Raw genomic sequence first — 17,500 nt, 5'->3', positions numbered from 1 at the left:
TCTTTCTTTATAATAAAGATTTCTAAAAAGAATAATAGTAATTCTCCAAAATTAGAGGAAAATAGAAAAACATTTGATAAAAAATTATTAGTAACTACATTTCTTTTTAATCTAATCAGTCAATTTTCATTAGTGTCAAGCTTAAATTCGCACGTACCTTATTTATTTACAGAACCTGAACAAGTAAAAATGAATTATAATTATGACGCAGAAAAAAAACAAATAATCAAAATATTATTTGATGCAATTACAACTGATTTGAACGAAAAAAGAAAAGTAAATCGAAAGAACACTAAGTCTATTAAAAGAAACGAAATCTGTAAAAAAGTACCTCGGTGGTCATACAAATTGATGGACGAATTAGAACAACTAGGTGGAAAAATTGAAGCAGATAATTCTCAAATTCGTTCTAGAAAAGGCAAACGTGTAGTCATTTTGACTAATAAAGATAAATTTTTTAAAAAATACAAGACTTATCGTGATCGTGGAGATACTGAAAATAATGAACAAAAAAACGAATTGGCTTTAAGACGTTATTCCCAACAATCGGATTTTCGAAGAGACATAATCAAAGGATCTATCCGTGCTCAAAGACGGAAAACAGTTACTTGGAAATTTTTTCAAAAAAGGGTGCATTCGCCGCTTTTTTTGGATAAAATTGAAAAATCAATATTCTTTTCTTTTCATAGTTTAAAATCAATGAAAAGATTTTTTATGTTAAATATTTGGATTCGTAAAAAGACAGAATTTCAAATTTTAGGTTCTATAGAGGAAAAAACAAAAAAAAGTCCGAAAAAAAAAGAGGAGGAAGCAAAAAAGGAAAATGCAGAAAGAAAACGTATAGAAATAGCAGAAGCCTGGGATAGCATTATATTTGCTCAAGTAATAAGAGGTGTTTTATTAATAACCCAATGCTTTATTAGGAAATATATTCTATTACCTTCATTTATAATAATTAAAAATACAATTCGTATACTATTTTTTCAAATTCCAGAATGGTCTGAAGATTATATGGATTGGAAGAGAGAAATATATATTAAATGCACGTATAACGGCGTTCAATTATCCGAAAGAGAGTTTCCGCAAAAATGGCTAACAGATGGGATTCAGATAAAAATATTATTTCCTTTTCGTCTAAAACCTTGGCATAAATCTAAAATACGATGTAATGAAAACAAAAAAAATTCAAAGAAAAAAAAGAACTTTTGTTTTTTAACAGTTTGGGGGATGGAAGTTGAATTGCCTTTTTCTAGTTCCACGAAAAATCCACTTTCCTTTTTCGACCCCATTTTAAAAGAACTAAAAAAAAAAAAGAAAAAATTTGAATTTTTCACTTTTCTAGTTCTAAAAGTTTTAAGTGAAAAATTCAAACTGTTTCTAAATATCGTAATAGAAAAAGCAAAAGGGATCATCCAAAGTATTCTTGAAATTATTAGAAAAAGTATAGTATTCCTCACGAAAAAAAAACAAGAATTTTTAAATTTAAAATATTTTTTTATTAAAAGGAAACCCCCAAAACTCGATGAATTGAGCGAAAACAAAAAATATTCAACAATTTGGAAGAATAATTCAATGATTTCTGAAGCAACCATTTCAATTCAATCGATAAAGTCGACAAATTTTTCATTGAAAAAAAAATCTATAAAGGATCTCAATACTAAGAGAAAAGTAGTTATTAAAAAAATAGAAAAAATGAAAAAAGAAGAAAAGAAAAGAGGACTTGGAATTCGCGAGACAAATATTCATTCGAAGAAAAAAATTTATGATAGTAAAAGGATAGAATTCGAAAAAAAAATTTTGCAGATATTCCAAAGAAGAAATATTAGCTTAACTAAAAAATCACATTCTTTTTTTCAATTTTTGATGAAAAAAATATACATAGATATCTTTCTATATATCATTTGTATTCCGAAAATCCAGCTACAACTTTTTCTTGAATCAACAAAAAAATTTTTAAATAAATGGCTTTACGATAATGAACCAAATACAGAAAGAAGTTATAAAACAAATCAAAGTATAATTCCCTTTCTTTTAAAATTACACAAATATTTTAATAATAAGAATAAGAATGCGAATTCACATAATTATTTTGATGTCTCCTTTTTGTCACAACCATATGTATTTTTAAATTTGTTACAAACCCGAATTATTAACATAAACATATATAAGTTAAGACTTCTTTTTCAATATAATAAAAATTTTTTTTTTCTGAAAAATGAAATAAAGGATTCTTTTTTTGGAGCACAAGGAATAGTTCATTCTAAAAGAAAACAAAATAACCTGCTCAATTCTGAACTAAATCAATGGACAAATTGGTTAAAGAATAATTATTATCAATATAACTTATCTAACAGTAGCTGGTCAAAATTAGTATCACAAAAATGGAGAAATAGAATCACTAAATGTGGTGTAACTCAAAATAAAAATTTAACCAAATGGGATTCATATGGAAAAAGCCCATTAATTCTTTACAAAGAACAACAAGGAATCCCATTAAAAAAAAAAATTAGAAAACAATATAAATACGATCTTTTATCCTATAATTTTATGAATTATGCAAATAAGAAAGACTCATATATTTATCGATATAGATCCCTATTTCAATCAAATAAAAACACAATGATTTCTTCTAATTACAATACATATAAAAAAGACTTATTTGATAGAATAAGTAATATTTTTATCAAGAATTATATAGCAGAAGATACTATTATTATAAATCCGGATAGAAAATATTTGGATTGGACGGGAATCAATAGAAAAATACTAAATCGTTCCATATGCAATCCGGAATTTTGGTTCTTTTCCAAATTTGTGATATTTTATAATACATTTAGGGGTAACTCGCAAATTATACCAATAAAATTACTTTATTTACATTCTCTTTTTTTACATTCTAAAGGAAATAAAAATGTTAGTGAAAAGAATATTACTAGAAAGAAAAAAAAAATAGATGTTTTTAGAACATCGAAAAAAAAACCCAAGAACAATATGGAGGCAGAACTTCAATTCTTAGTAAGAAATTTTTTGAATTTCCATTTAAACTGGAAAAATTTCTTAGGTCAAAAAATATTTAACAATGTAAAAGTATATTGTCTCCTTATTAGATTGACAAATTTAAGAAAAATTACTATAGCCTCTATTCAAAGAGGAGAACTAGGTCTAGATATTATGATGATTCAAAAACAGACGAATTTAACTCTTTCAGGCTTAAGGAAAAAGAAAAATAATAAATTTAGGAAAAAAGAACTATTTGTTATCGAACCAGTTCGCCTGTCTAGAAAAAATAATAAACAATTTTTTAAGTATAAAATGATGGGTTTTTCATTAATTCATAAGAATAAACGCAAAATTTATAAAAAATACTCAGAAAAAATTCATGTTAATAAGAAATTTTTTGATAAATACATTACAAGAACAAAAGATCAAAAGATAACAGAAAACAAAGAAAACGAGAAATTTAATTTACTTGTTCCTGAAAACATTTTATCTGCTAGACGTCGTAGAGAGTTGAGAATTAGAATTTGTTTAGATCCAAATAATATAAATAGTATGCATAGAAACACAATATTTTATAATGAAAATAAAGTCCAAAATTGTTTTAAAGTTTTGACTAAAAAAAGAAATGAGAAAGAGAAAAAAAAACTAATGAATTTCAAAATTTTTCTTTGGCCAAAATATCGATTAGAAGATTTAGCTTGTATAAATCGTTATTGGTTTAATACCCATAATGGAAGCCGTTTCAGTATAGTAAGGATACATATGTATCCGCGTGTGAAAATTCGTTAATCTAATTTTGTTTTCTATTTAGCATATGTATCTATCTATAGATAGATACATAGGTTAAACAAATACACGTATTTTGGTATGGCATTGATTTTAATTCAATGATGTATACATAAAAAAAAAGCATTAACAAAATTATCTTTTTTTATCTAATGTAATGTATACAATTCTTTTTTATATATCAAACTAGTCTCCTTTATACTATATCTATTTAAATTCTCTATTTCAATTGGATTGATTTCAGTTATCAAAAAAATTAGATTTCGGATTTCTATCAAAAAATTAAAAATGAGTGTCATTCTAATTACTGATCAATAAAAATATCTATAAAAATCGAGGAGAAGGAAAAACTTTTATTTTTTTATGGTAAAAAAGTCATTTATACCTGTTATTTCACAAGAAAAAAAAGGAAAAAAACCGGGATTGGTTGAATTTCAAATATTCAAATTTACCAATAGAATACGAAGACTTACTTCACATTTTGAATTGCACCGAAAAGACTACTCATCCCAAACAGGTTTACGTAAAATTTTGGGAAAACGGCAAAGATTACTGTCTTATTTGTCAAAGAAAGATGGAATACGGTATAAAAAATTAATCAATCAGTTTAATATTCGGCAGTCACAAATTCGTTAAATTGAAGAGTAATTTTCAATTATTCGATTTATTAGATCTTGAATTTGGATGAACTTTTTTTTTAAGCGATTCATAAAAGAATAAATCGAGCAAAAACCTATGAATATCTCAACGAAAAGAAAGGACTTCATGATAGTCAATATGGGGCCTCACCACCCATCAATGCACGGTGTTCTTAGACTTATTGTTACTCTAGATGGTGAGGATGTTATTGATTGTGAACCGATATTGGGTTATTTACACAGAGGAATGGAAAAAATAGCGGAAAACCGAACAATTATACAATATCTGCCTTATGTAACACGTTGGGACTATTTAGCTACAATGTTCACAGAAGCAATAACTGTAAATGGACCAGAACAGTTGGGAAATATTCAAGTACCTAAAAGAGCCAGCTATATCCGAGTAATAATGTTGGAGTTAAGCCGTATAGCTTCTCACCTACTATGGCTAGGACCTTTTATGGCAGATATTGGTGCACAAACACCTTTTTTCTATATTTTCAGAGAAAGAGAATTAATATATGATCTATTTGAAGCTGCCACAGGTATGAGAATGATGCATAATTTTTTTCGTATCGGAGGGGTAGCGACTGATCTACCTTATGGTTGGATAGATAAATGTTATGATTTCTGCGATTATTTTTTAACAAGTATTGCTGAATATCAAAAACTTATTACGCGAAATCCTATTTTTTTAGAACGGGTTGAGGGCGTCGGTGTTGTTGATGTAAAAGAAGTTATTAATTGGGGTTTATCAGGACCGATGCTTCGGGCTTCCGGAATACAATGGGATCTACGTAAAGTGGATAATTATGAATGTTACGAAGAATTTCATTGGGAAGTTCAATGGCAAAAAGAAGGAGATTCATTAGCTCGTTATTTAGTTCGAATTGGTGAAATGATAGAATCCATAAAAATTATTCAACAGGCTTTGGAAGGACTTCCCGGCGGTCCATATGAAAATTTAGAAATCCGCTGCTTTGATAGAGAAAAAGAGCCAGAATGGAATGAGTTTGAGTATCGATTTATTAGTAAAAAATCGTCTCCGAGTTTTGAATTGCCAAAACAAGAACTTTATGTAAGAGTTGAAGCCCCCAAGGGAGAATTAGGGATTTTTCTAATAGGGGATCAAAATGGTTTTCCTTGGAGATGGAAAATTCATCCGCCCGGTTTTATAAATTTGCAAATTCTTCCTCAATTAGTTAAAAGAATGAAATTGGCCGATATTATGACAATACTAGGTAGCATAGATATTATTATGGGAGAAGTTGATCGTTGAAATGATAATTGATTTAACAGAAATACAAGATATACATTTTTTTTTCAGATTGCAATTTTTGAAAGAGATATATGGAATTCTTTGGGTATTTGTGCCTATTTTTATTTTGATATTAGGAATTACTATAAGTGTACTAGCAATTGTATGGTTAGAAAGAGAAATATCTGCAGGGATACAACAGCGTATTGGACCTGAATACACCGGTCCTTTTGGAGTTCTTCAAGCTCTAGCAGACGGAACAAAATTACTTTTTAAAGAGAATCTTATTCCATCTAGAGGAGATATTCGTTTATTTAGTTTCGGCCCATCTATCTCAGTCATATCCATTATAATAAGCTATTCAGTAATTCCTTTTGGCTATAACTTTGTTTTATCTGATCTGAATATTGGTGTTTTTTTATGGATTGCTATTTCGAGTATTGCCCCCATTGGACTTCTTATGTCAGGATATGGGTCAAATAATAAATATTCCTTTTTGGGTGGTCTACGAGCAGCTGCTCAATCAATTAGTTATGAAATACCATTAACTCTATGTGTGTTATCGATATCTCTATGTGTGCTTCGTTGAGACATAAATTTTTTGATACTATTTCTTATAAGCCTCTCCTTATATTTAAAGTACAAAAAGAATCTATAAAGAATATATATATATTCTTTTCGCATTTGGATTGAATAATTGAATCAGATAGTTATATGAGTGCAATAAAACAGCTTTTTTTGAATATAATTTATAGAATACTCTATTACTTATAGAGAAAGTATGATGATTTCAAATTGCAGTAAAAATATTGAGTCTAATTTTCTATGTATACAGAATAAGGTGAAAAAATCAATGAAATTCTAGAATTAGATTCTATATATTATATTCTATGTATAGAAGTGGTTGTTTTTCCCAAGATTTGTTGATTAGTAATCCTGTCTTGAAGCGGACGCAAAAGACCAACCTTTTTCAAATTTTCAATATCATTTGTATGAATTAGCATACATATATTAACAAAATTAAAAAAAGGCATTAATATAATAAAAAAAATTAATGGATGGCTAGAAACACCAAAATACACAAAAGATTAGTAACGTATATTTCTTTTTTAAATTATCCAATTTATGTATAATATAAAAAGAATACTAATGGGGACTTGAAGTTGGTAGAAAAAATAAGGCAGTACTCCCCCCAATTCCGATCTAGAGTATACTTCCATCCATTGATTGAATAAATAACTATCAGGAACGAAATAATCCTTTAATTTTTTGAAGTCCCCTTTTGCTTGCACAAAAAGGAATAAGATAAGAGGTAAAAGTGATCTCCTTTTTCTTTTTTGTCTTATATACTCCATATTTATGGAGATAATCATAATTTAAAAAAAGAACATCTAATTATTTTTCGGAATCGAAAATGATGTGGGAGTTCTTGATAATTTTAAAAGAGTATTTTATGCAAAAATGAAATTAAGTTATTACTCAACAAATTTAATTTTGAATTTTTTAAAGGATGAGATCAATTCAGAAGTACCTTTTGTATTTTTTATTTATCTAAAGAAATTCAATAAATGTGCAAATGTTTTTATTTTTTAAATAAGTGTGTATTCATTTAAAAATTTTTTTTAGAACAGACAGAATTCCATGGGTCTAATTCAGAACCGTCCGAGAAAATAGAATCTTATCTATCTTAGGGATATATCAAGGGAGAAATAATTGGCCGGGTTCTTATATTTTTTTAAGGCTTTAAAGGAGCCGTATGAGATGAAAATCTCATGTACGGTTCTGTAATAGAGATGGTAACAGTAATGTCATCACCGACTAGGATTATCTAACAGTTTAAGTACAGTTGATATAGTTGATGCACAATCCAAATATGGTTTTTGGGGATGGAATTTGTGGCGGCAACCTATGGGTTTCCTCGTTTTTCTAATCTCTTCCCTAGCAGAATGTGAAAGATTACCTTTTGATTTACCAGAAGCGGAAGAAGAACTAATAGCGGGTTATCAAACCGAATATTCCGGTATCAAATTTGGTTTATTTTATGTTGCTTCCTATTTAAACCTATTCGTTTCTTCCTTATTTGTAACAGTTCTTTATTTTGGTGGTTCAAATTTCTCTATTCCGTACATCTTCGTTTCTAATTTTTTTCAAATAAATAAAACATACGGAGTTTTTGTAACGATAATTGGTATCTTTATTACACTAGTTAAAACTTATTTATTCATATTCGTTTCTATCACAACAAGATGGACTTTGCCTAGGCTACGAATAGATCAATTATTAAATCTTGGGTGGAAGTTTCTTTTACCCATTTCTCTTGGTAATCTATTATTAACAACGTCGTCTCAACTGTTTTCACTGTAAAAAAAATGTGGACCTTCTATATTCAAAATTCAGAACTTGTTTTAAACAAGAGAAAGAAAAAAAATATTCAGAGCTATTCACGATATGTTCCTTATGGTAACTGAATTCATAAATTATAGTGAACAAATAATACGAGCTGCTAGATATATTGGTCAAGGTCTCATGATTACCTTATCTCATGCAAATAGGTTACCCGTAACTATTCAATATCCTTATGAAAAAATAATCTCATCAGAACGTTTTCGCGGTCGAATACATTTTGAATTTGATAAATGCATTGCTTGTGAAGTATGTGTTCGTGTCTGTCCTATAGATCTACCCATTGTTGATTGGAAACTAGAAACTGATATTCGAAAAAAACGGTTGCTTAATTACAGTATTGATTTTGGAATCTGTATATTTTGTGGTAACTGTATTGAGTATTGTCCAACAAATTGTTTATCAATGACCGAAGAATATGAACTTTCAACTTATGATCGCCACGAATTGAATTATAATCTAATTGCTTTGGGTCGTTTACCAGTATCAGTAATTGATGATTATACAATTCGAACAATTCAAATAAAATGATTTCAAAATTCTTCACAAAAATAATTGAATTTCTCTATATATAGAATAAAAAAAAAGATATTCTATTTTTTTGAAATGACTCTTTGGCATAAAGAAAAGAATGAAATTCCATTGATTCTATAACAACTGTACCTAATAACAATTCACATATCTTATCTTAGGATTTGGTGAATTTCTATGCACAGATAATTTTCGTATTTAACAAGTTTTTTCCTGGTCATATCAATAAGGTCATGAAATTTCTATTTATCTTTTATTTTACATATAATGGATTTGTCCGAATCGCTACATGATTTTATTTTAATCTTTCTTGGATCAGGTCTCATATTAGGAAGTCTAGGAGTAGTATTCTTTACGAATCCGATTTTTTCTGCTTTTTCATTGGGACTAGTTCTTGTTTGTGTATCTTTATTCTATATTTTATCAAACTCCCATTTCGTAGCTGCCTCACAGCTACTTATTTACGTGGGCGCTATAAATGTTTTAATAATATTTGCTGTGATGTTTATGAATGGTTCGGACTATTACCAAAATTTTCGTGTTTGGACCGTTGGGGATGGAATTACTTTGATGGTTTGTACCAGTATCTTTCTTTCACAAATAACTACTATTCTAGAGACATCATGGCACGGAATTATTTGGACGACAAGACCCAATCAGATTTTAGAGCAAGATTTGATAAGTACTAGTCAACAAATTGGAATTCATTTATCAACAGATTTTTTTCTTCCATTTGAACTAATTTCAATAATTCTTTTAGTTGCTTTAATAGGTGCAATTTTTGTGGCTCGCCAATAAGAAAGTTTTCGAACTAATAAAATAATATAAATTACATTTTGTTAGAATTTATTACATTTCTTTTTTGTTGAATTATATGTTAAGGAAAAAGAATATTTATGTATAAAGTATAAAATCTTTTTGCAAATACTTGATTTTGTTGTAGACTTATTATGTTAGGCAATAAAATCCGTTGAATTCATATTCATATCGAAATGAATAAAAATTGAAAAGGAGTTGGTCAATGATATTCGAGCATACACTTGTTTTGAGTGCTTATTTATTTTCTATAGGTATCTATGGATTGATCACGAGCCGAAATATGGTTAGAGCCCTTATGTGTCTTGAACTTATACTAAATGCAGTTAATATAAATCTCGTAACCTTTTCTGATTTTTTTGATAGGCGGCAACTAAAAGGAAATATTTTTTCAATTTTTGTTATAGCTGTTGCAGCCGCTGAAGCAGCTATCGGACCAGCTATTGTTTCCTCAATATATCGTAATAGAAAATCAACCCGTATCAATCAATCAAATTTGTTGAATAAATAGTATTATTCATAAAAAAAAGTCTAATTTTGAATAGTGTGTACTATATAATCCATTCAAATTAGCAGAAATGATATATCCTTTTTAATCATGTTTGCGTTTGCGAAAACAAAGATAAGAAATCAAAGTATCTTGGTTCTATTCTCTTATTAGTTATTAATCTATAAATATATTTTTAGTAGCAAAATTCTTATAAATCATTGATTCATCTGGTATATAATATAGATATATATATATAGATATATATATATCATATATAGATATATATAATTGGTTTACCAATTTACTAGATTGAAAATGTTGAATTTTTGATGTTCAAGGATTATGTTCCAATGTCACATTCAGTAAAGATTTATGATACATGTATAGGATGTACTCAATGTGTACGAGCCTGCCCAACAGATGTATTAGAAATGATACCTTGGGACGGATGTAAAGCTAAACAAATTGCTTCTGCCCCAAGAACAGAGGACTGTGTTGGTTGTAAGAGGTGTGAATCCGCCTGTCCGACGGATTTCTTAAGTGTTAGAGTTTATTTATGGCATGAAACAACTCGAAGCATGGGTCTAGCTTATTGATACGTTTCAAAAAGAACCGCATACAAGTACTTTTTTTTACTGGCAAAAACCCGGGCTCAAAATAAAAAAATATTTTGAGCCCGGGTTTTTGTAGTCTAAGTATATCTTATTTTTATCACGAATTATTTTCCTTGGTTAACAACAGTTGTAGTTTTGCCAATAGTCGGAGGTTCTTTAATTGTCTTATTTCCCCATAAAGGAAATAAGACAATTAAATGGTATACTTATTGTATATGTTTCATAGATCTCCTTCTAATAACCTATGTATTTTGTTATCATTTCGAATTAGATGATCCACTAATCCAATTGACAGAAAATTATAAATGGATCCATTTTTTTGACTTTTACTGGAGATTCGGAATAGATGGACTCTCTCTAGGACCCCTTTTATTAACGGGATTTATCACTACGTTAGCTACGTTATCAGCTCAACCGGTTACTCGAGAATCTAAATTATTCTATTTTCTAATGTTAGCAATGTATAGTGGTCAACTAGGAACATTTTCTTCTCAAGACATTTTACTTTTTTTCATCATGTGGGAATTAGAATTAATTCCCGTTTATCTACTTTTATCTATGTGGGGTGGAAAAAAACGTTTGTATTCAGCTACAAAGTTTATTTTGTACACTGCGGGAAGTTCTGTTTTTTTATTACTGGGAATTCTGGGTATGGGTTTCTATAGTTCTAATGAACCAACATTAAATTTTGAATCATTAACTAATCAATCATATCCCGTGGCACTGGAAATAATCTTCTATATGGGATTTCTTATTGCTTTTGCTGTCAAATCACCAATTATACCCTTACATACATGGTTACCTGATACCCATGGAGAGGCGCATTACAGCACTTGTATGCTTTTAGCCGGAATATTATTAAAAATGGGAGCATATGGGTTGGTTCGAATTAATATGGAATTATTATCTCGCGCTCATTCTATATTTTGTCCCTGGTTAATGTTATTAGGTTCCATTCAAATAATCTATGCAGCTTCAACATCTCTTGGTCAACGCAATGTAAAAAAAAGAATAGCTTATTCCTCGGTCTCTCATATGGGTTTCTTAATTTTAGGAATTGGTTCTATAAGCGAGACAGGGCTGAATGGGGCTATTTTACAAATAATCTCTCACGGATTTATTGGTGCTGCCCTTTTTTTCTTGGCGGGAACTAGTTATGATAGACTACGTCTTCTTTATCTCGACGAAATGGGTGGAATGGCTATCCCAATGCCAAAAATATTCACGATTTTCACTACCTTATCGATGGCTTCTCTTGCATTACCGGGCATGAGCGGTTTTGTTGCAGAATTTATAGTATTATTGGGAATAATTACCAATCAAAAATATCTTTTCATCACAAAAATACTCATAACTTTTGTAACTGCAATTGGAATGATATTAACTCCTATTTATTTATTATCTATCTTACGTCAAATGTTTTATGGATACAAGCTTTTTAATAAACAAAATTCTTATTTTTTTGATTCGGGGCCACGAGAATTATTTATTTCAATTTCTATCCTTATACCCGTAATAAGTATTGGCATTTATCCAGATTTTATTTTTTCAATTTCGGCTGACAAGGTTGAAGCTATTCTCTCTCATTTTTTATAGATAGTTTTTGGGAATAAATGAAAAAGAAAAAATAGAAATCAATCCGATGCACAATAAAAAAAAATGGATTTCTTTTTGTATTTTCTTAATTACATAAAAATGAAATTGAATTCTAATTGAATATTTTTGTTGTTTGTGAGAACCCCTTGAATCAATATTACATTACTTGATTCAATGGGGTCTTAATCATTTTATTGGGAGTTTTTTTTCTTATTCTATAGAATGTTCCCAATATTTGTGAATTTTTTTAAATTAATTAGGTGTAAATGAACCATAACTATGTAGTCCTATTCCTAAAAGATTTATCCCTAAATAACATATCCAAATTATAAGAAAGCCTATGGAGGCCACTATTGAAGAATTTCTATATTCCAATTTTTTATTTTTTCTAGTATGTAAATAAATTGCGAAAATAGTCCAAGTAATAAAAGCCCAAGTTTCCTTTGGATCCCAATTCCAATATGATCCCCATGCCTCATTAGCCCATACTGCTCCAGATATATTACCTATTGTTAAAAAGATAAAACCTAGACTAATAGTACGGTAACCCCAACGATCCAATTGTTGAATAAATTGATATCTATAATAATTTCTATAAGACGAATAAAACGGAAAAGGAGTTTGTTGTAAAATATTCTTTTTATCATTCATATTCATATATTTGATTTCAGCAAAAGAAAAGGATTCATTAAAAAAAAACAAAGTCTTGCTTTTACCAAGAATTTGTATGAGTTCTTGAAATGTAATGACTAAAATAGCCACTGATATTAATGATCCACATAAAAGAGTTGTATAACCCAATATCATCATACTTACGTGCATCATTAACCAATGGGACTGTAAAGCAGGCACTAATTTTAAGGATTCATGCATTTCGGTTAAAAGACCCGAAGTAGCAAAGCCTTGGGTAAAAAGAATACTTGGTGTTATTATTGTATTGAAATAGTCATTTTTTTGTTTTTTGAAGCAAAGAACCATATAAAAGATAGAAAAAGTCCATGAAAGAAATATTAATGATTCATATAAATTACTAAATGGTAAATGGCCTGAAAAAATCCAACGAGTAACTAACAATCCTGTGATACAAAAAAAGGTTATTATCATGCCTTTTTTGAACAAATTGTATAATCCTATGATTTCATTGCCTAATAATAAGGTTATCAAATGAATTGAAATTAAAATAGATACGACCGAAAAGGATATATGAGTTAATATATGCTCTAAAGTGGAAAATACCATATAGAATGAAAAAATAGAAATACTTGGAATAGAAATAATAATTCTTTATAGGAACTTTTTTTTAGAAGATAAGATGCCGCTACTCGGACTCGAACCGAGATGCTCTAGCACTGCTTCCTAAGAGCAGCGTGTCTACCAATTTCACCATAGCGGCTGACTCGAAACCATAATAACCCAATTTTAGTCAATTGTCGAGATTCAAAGAATCAATTAAAACACAATATTTGTTTACTAAACATTCAATAAAATAATTTTAAAGAATTCTATTAGAATCTATTAAATATAGAATGTAAATATCATAATATAGAATGTAAATATCCTAAATTCATAACTGAATCTTATATTCTATATCAATTTTATATTCATATTTTTGTATTTAAAAAAGAGTCGTTGAATCCAGTTAATTGAAATTATTCTAACGTTTATATTTGTTACAGAAAAAGCTTTTTGAATTCCCCGTAAAAATAGATTGCCCTAATGAAAAAGCTTTTAATGCTGTAAAATATCCCTTCTTTTTCCATAAAGTGTTCCGAATAAGTTTTTTTGATATAGACGTGCGCTTTTTTGGAACTGCCATAGAATTAGTATAGTTTTTTATTGTTATAGAATTTTATGTGAAAGACATTTTGCGGTAAATGAAAATTAAGTTTATCTCTAATTAGACATATATTTTATATATTTGAATTTCCATTTTTGTTTTTATTATATTTATAATAAGAATATAATACTTTTTAGAAAGTTTTCCCCAAATCGCTATTTCTTATTGTAATAAAAACTTAATTAGTTAAGTTAAATTTAATGAACTAAACCAATGTTCAAAAAATATTGTCCAAAGAGTCAGAATAATGAATAATCGATTATTCTATTTTATTAAATTCTATCTTTCTTTGTTATTAACCGAAACCATTCCTTTACTTTACAAAAAAGATAAAAGAAAAACCTAAGAAACCAAATTCATTAGAATCCTAATTTTTTTTCTTTATTGTATGGAATATACACATCAATATTCATGGATCATACCTTTTATTCCATTCCCAGTTCCGATGTTAATAGGAGTGGGACTTCTACTTTTTCCCACTGCAACGAAAAATATTCGCCGTATTTGGGCTTTTCCTAGTATCTTATTGTTAACTATAGTTATGATTTTTTCGCTTGATTTGTCTATTCATCAAATCAAGAATAGTTTGTTTTTTCAATATGTATGGTCTTGGACCATAAATAATGATATTTCTTTAGAGTTTGGGTACTTGATCGATTCACTTACTTCTATTATGTCAATATTAATTACTACGGTTGGCATTCTCGTTCTTATTTATAGTGATAATTATATGTCTCATGATCAAGGATATTTGAGATTTTTTGCTTATCTTACTCTTTTTAATATTTCAATGTTGGGATTAGTTACTAGTTCGAATTTGATACAAATTTATTTTTTTTGGGAATTAATTGGAATGTGTTCTTATTTATTAATAGGCTTTTGGTTCACCCGCCCTATTGCGGCAAATGCTTGTCAAAAAGCATTTGTAACGAATCGTGTAGGGGATTTTGGTTTATTATTGGGAATTTTAGGTCTTTATTGGATAACGGGTAGTTTGGAATTTCGGCATTTGTTTCAAATTATAAATAATTTGATTTCTAAAAATGAAATGAATATTTTTTTTTTTACTCTGTTTGCCCTCTTGCTATTTTGTGGCTCAGTTGCAAAATCTGCCCAATTTCCTCTTCATGTATGGCTACCCGATGCTATGGAGGGACCTACTCCAATTTCTGCCCTTATACATGCTGCTACTATGGTAGCCGCTGGAATTTTTCTTGTGGCTCGTCTTTTTCCTCTTTTCATAGTGCTACCCAAAATAATGAACGCAATAGCTTTTATAGGTATAATAACAGTAATATTAGGAGCTACTTTAGCTATTGCTCAAAAAGATATTAAGAAAAATTTGGCCTATTCTACAATGTCTCAATTGGGTTATATGATGTTAGCTTTGGGTATGGGATCTTATCGAGGTGCTTTATTTCATTTGATTACTCATGCTTATTCAAAAGCATTGTTGTTTTTAGGATCTGGATCCATTATTCATTCAATGGAAGCTCTTGTCGGATATTCTCCAGCTAAAAGTCAAAATATGGTTTTTATGGGCGGTTTAACAAAACATGTACCAATTACAAAAACTTTTTTTTTAGTGGGTACACTCTCTCTTTGCGGTATTCCACCCTTTGCCTGTTTTTGGTCTAAGGATGAGATTCTTAATGATAGTTGGTTGTATTCACCAATTTTTGCAATAATAGCTTGTTCTGCAGCAGGATTAACTGCATTTTATATGTTTCGAATTTATTTACTTGTTTTTGAGGGATATTTAAACGTTCATTTTTTGAATTTTAATGGAAAAAAAAATAGTTCATTCTATTCAATATCTTTATGGGGGAAGAAACAAGTAAAACTTAAAAGAAAAAACGAAAATTTTTTCTTAGTTTTACTAAAAATAAAAAAGAATGAAATAACTTCTTTTTTTATCCGGAAGAGATATCTACATCGCGTTAATCAAAATATTAAAAATATAAAACATCTTGTTTTTGGTATTATGCATTTTGGCACTAAAAAAACTGCTTGTTTATATCCTAATGAATCTAACAATACTATGCGATTTTCTATGCTTATTTTAGCGCTCTTTACTTTATTCGTTGGTGCTGTAGGAATTTCTTTCAGTCAAGACGGAATACATTTGGATATTTTATCAAAATTGTTAATTCCGTTTATAGATCTTTTACATAAAGATTCAGAAAATTTTATGAATTATTATGAATTTTTCACAAACGCAACTTTTTCTTTGAGTTTCACTTTTTGGGGAATATTTCTAGCGTCTTTTTTTTACAAATCGGTTTATTCCTATTTAAAAAATTTGAATTTATTAAATTTATTTGAAAAAAGTTTTCTTAAAAAAAATGTTGCCGATCATTTTCAAAATATCATATATAATTGGTCGTATAATCATGGTTATATAGATCTTTTTTATGAAAAATCTTTAATTGCTAGTATCAGAAGATTAGTGAAATTAAATTCTTTTTTTGATAAAAAAAGAATTGATGGAATTACGAATGGAATAGGTATTACAAGTTTTTTTCTAGGAGAAGCTATCAAATATGTGGGGGGGGGGCGAATAGCTTCGTATATATTATTGTATATTCTAGATATATTAATCTTTCTAGTAATTTTATTGTTACATCGAAACAAATAAATATTGATGAATCTCATGAATATGGAACTCGGTAAGAAAAGGGGATTTAAAAATTGAAAAAGAAGATTCTGAAAGAATCTTCTTTGAATACTAAAATTACGTATTGAATTTGGATTCTTGTATCCATAATTCAAAAAGTTTTTTTGACTATTGCCGAAGAACTGAAATAAAAGATAGGGTATAGCTATGACAGTTATTGTATGGGGTCTACCCAATGCTAAATGCAAAGGCGCATAATAGATAGACATGAACATTATGAGCTGTCCCGTAATAAACCCAGTTGTTGCTGCTATTTTCTTCTCGGTTCCTTCTTCCACAAGTCTAGCTCGAAGAAGGAAGAGATAAGAGGGCCCTATGGAAAATGTGGTCATAAATCCATAATAGAGTCCGACCACAACTATCGAATTCATTATCTTCATGCATAAGAATACTAGATTCTCCAGTATAAAAGATTGAAAAATCATCTCAAACCTCTCTTTTTCTTTTCTATTGCAATTTTTGGATTATTATATAACGATTTTTCAATTTTCAATTTTGCATAATTTTCCATTTATAGAAATAGATAGACTAGAAATAGAAACGACATCTCTTATCTCAATAACACCAAAGATAGGGATATTAAATGAATGGAATTAGTTTATGGATGTAATATAATGAAATAGAGCCAGTTTGAGGTTCCCTATGAAATGAGGCATGGAAGGGAGCCGCTGTGAAGAAATTTGACGAGTTACGAAGGAAACTTCGAGTTCCTATTGGTCATGGGTTGAGAACGGGAATTGAACTCTATGAGATCGAATTTCCCGTTGTTCCTCAGTAGCTCAGTGGTAGAGCGGTCGGCTGTTAACTGACTGGTCGTAGGTTCGAATCCTACTTGGGGAGATTGAATTGATTCC

General features: G+C 29.1%; 1 non-coding gene across 1 annotated transcript; it reads left to right on the top strand.

The window, feature by feature from the left end:
- Positions 1 to 17,414: 17,414 nt before the first annotated feature.
- TRNAN-GUU (transfer RNA asparagine (anticodon GUU)) lies at positions 17,415 to 17,486 on the top strand. The gene has a single exon. It is a non-coding gene; the product is annotated as a tRNA-Asn (tRNA).
- Positions 17,487 to 17,500: the final 14 nt, after the last annotated feature.

The sequence above is a fragment of the Vigna unguiculata genome, unplaced genomic scaffold (assembly GCF_037176805.1).
Source record: "Vigna unguiculata cultivar grain cowpea cultivar isolate G323 ecotype 2 unplaced genomic scaffold, ASM3717680v1 ptg000173l, whole genome shotgun sequence".
In the NCBI taxonomy this organism is placed as follows: Eukaryota; Viridiplantae; Streptophyta; class Magnoliopsida; order Fabales; family Fabaceae; genus Vigna; species Vigna unguiculata.
This window is presented reverse-complemented; position numbering and strand designations above follow the sequence as displayed.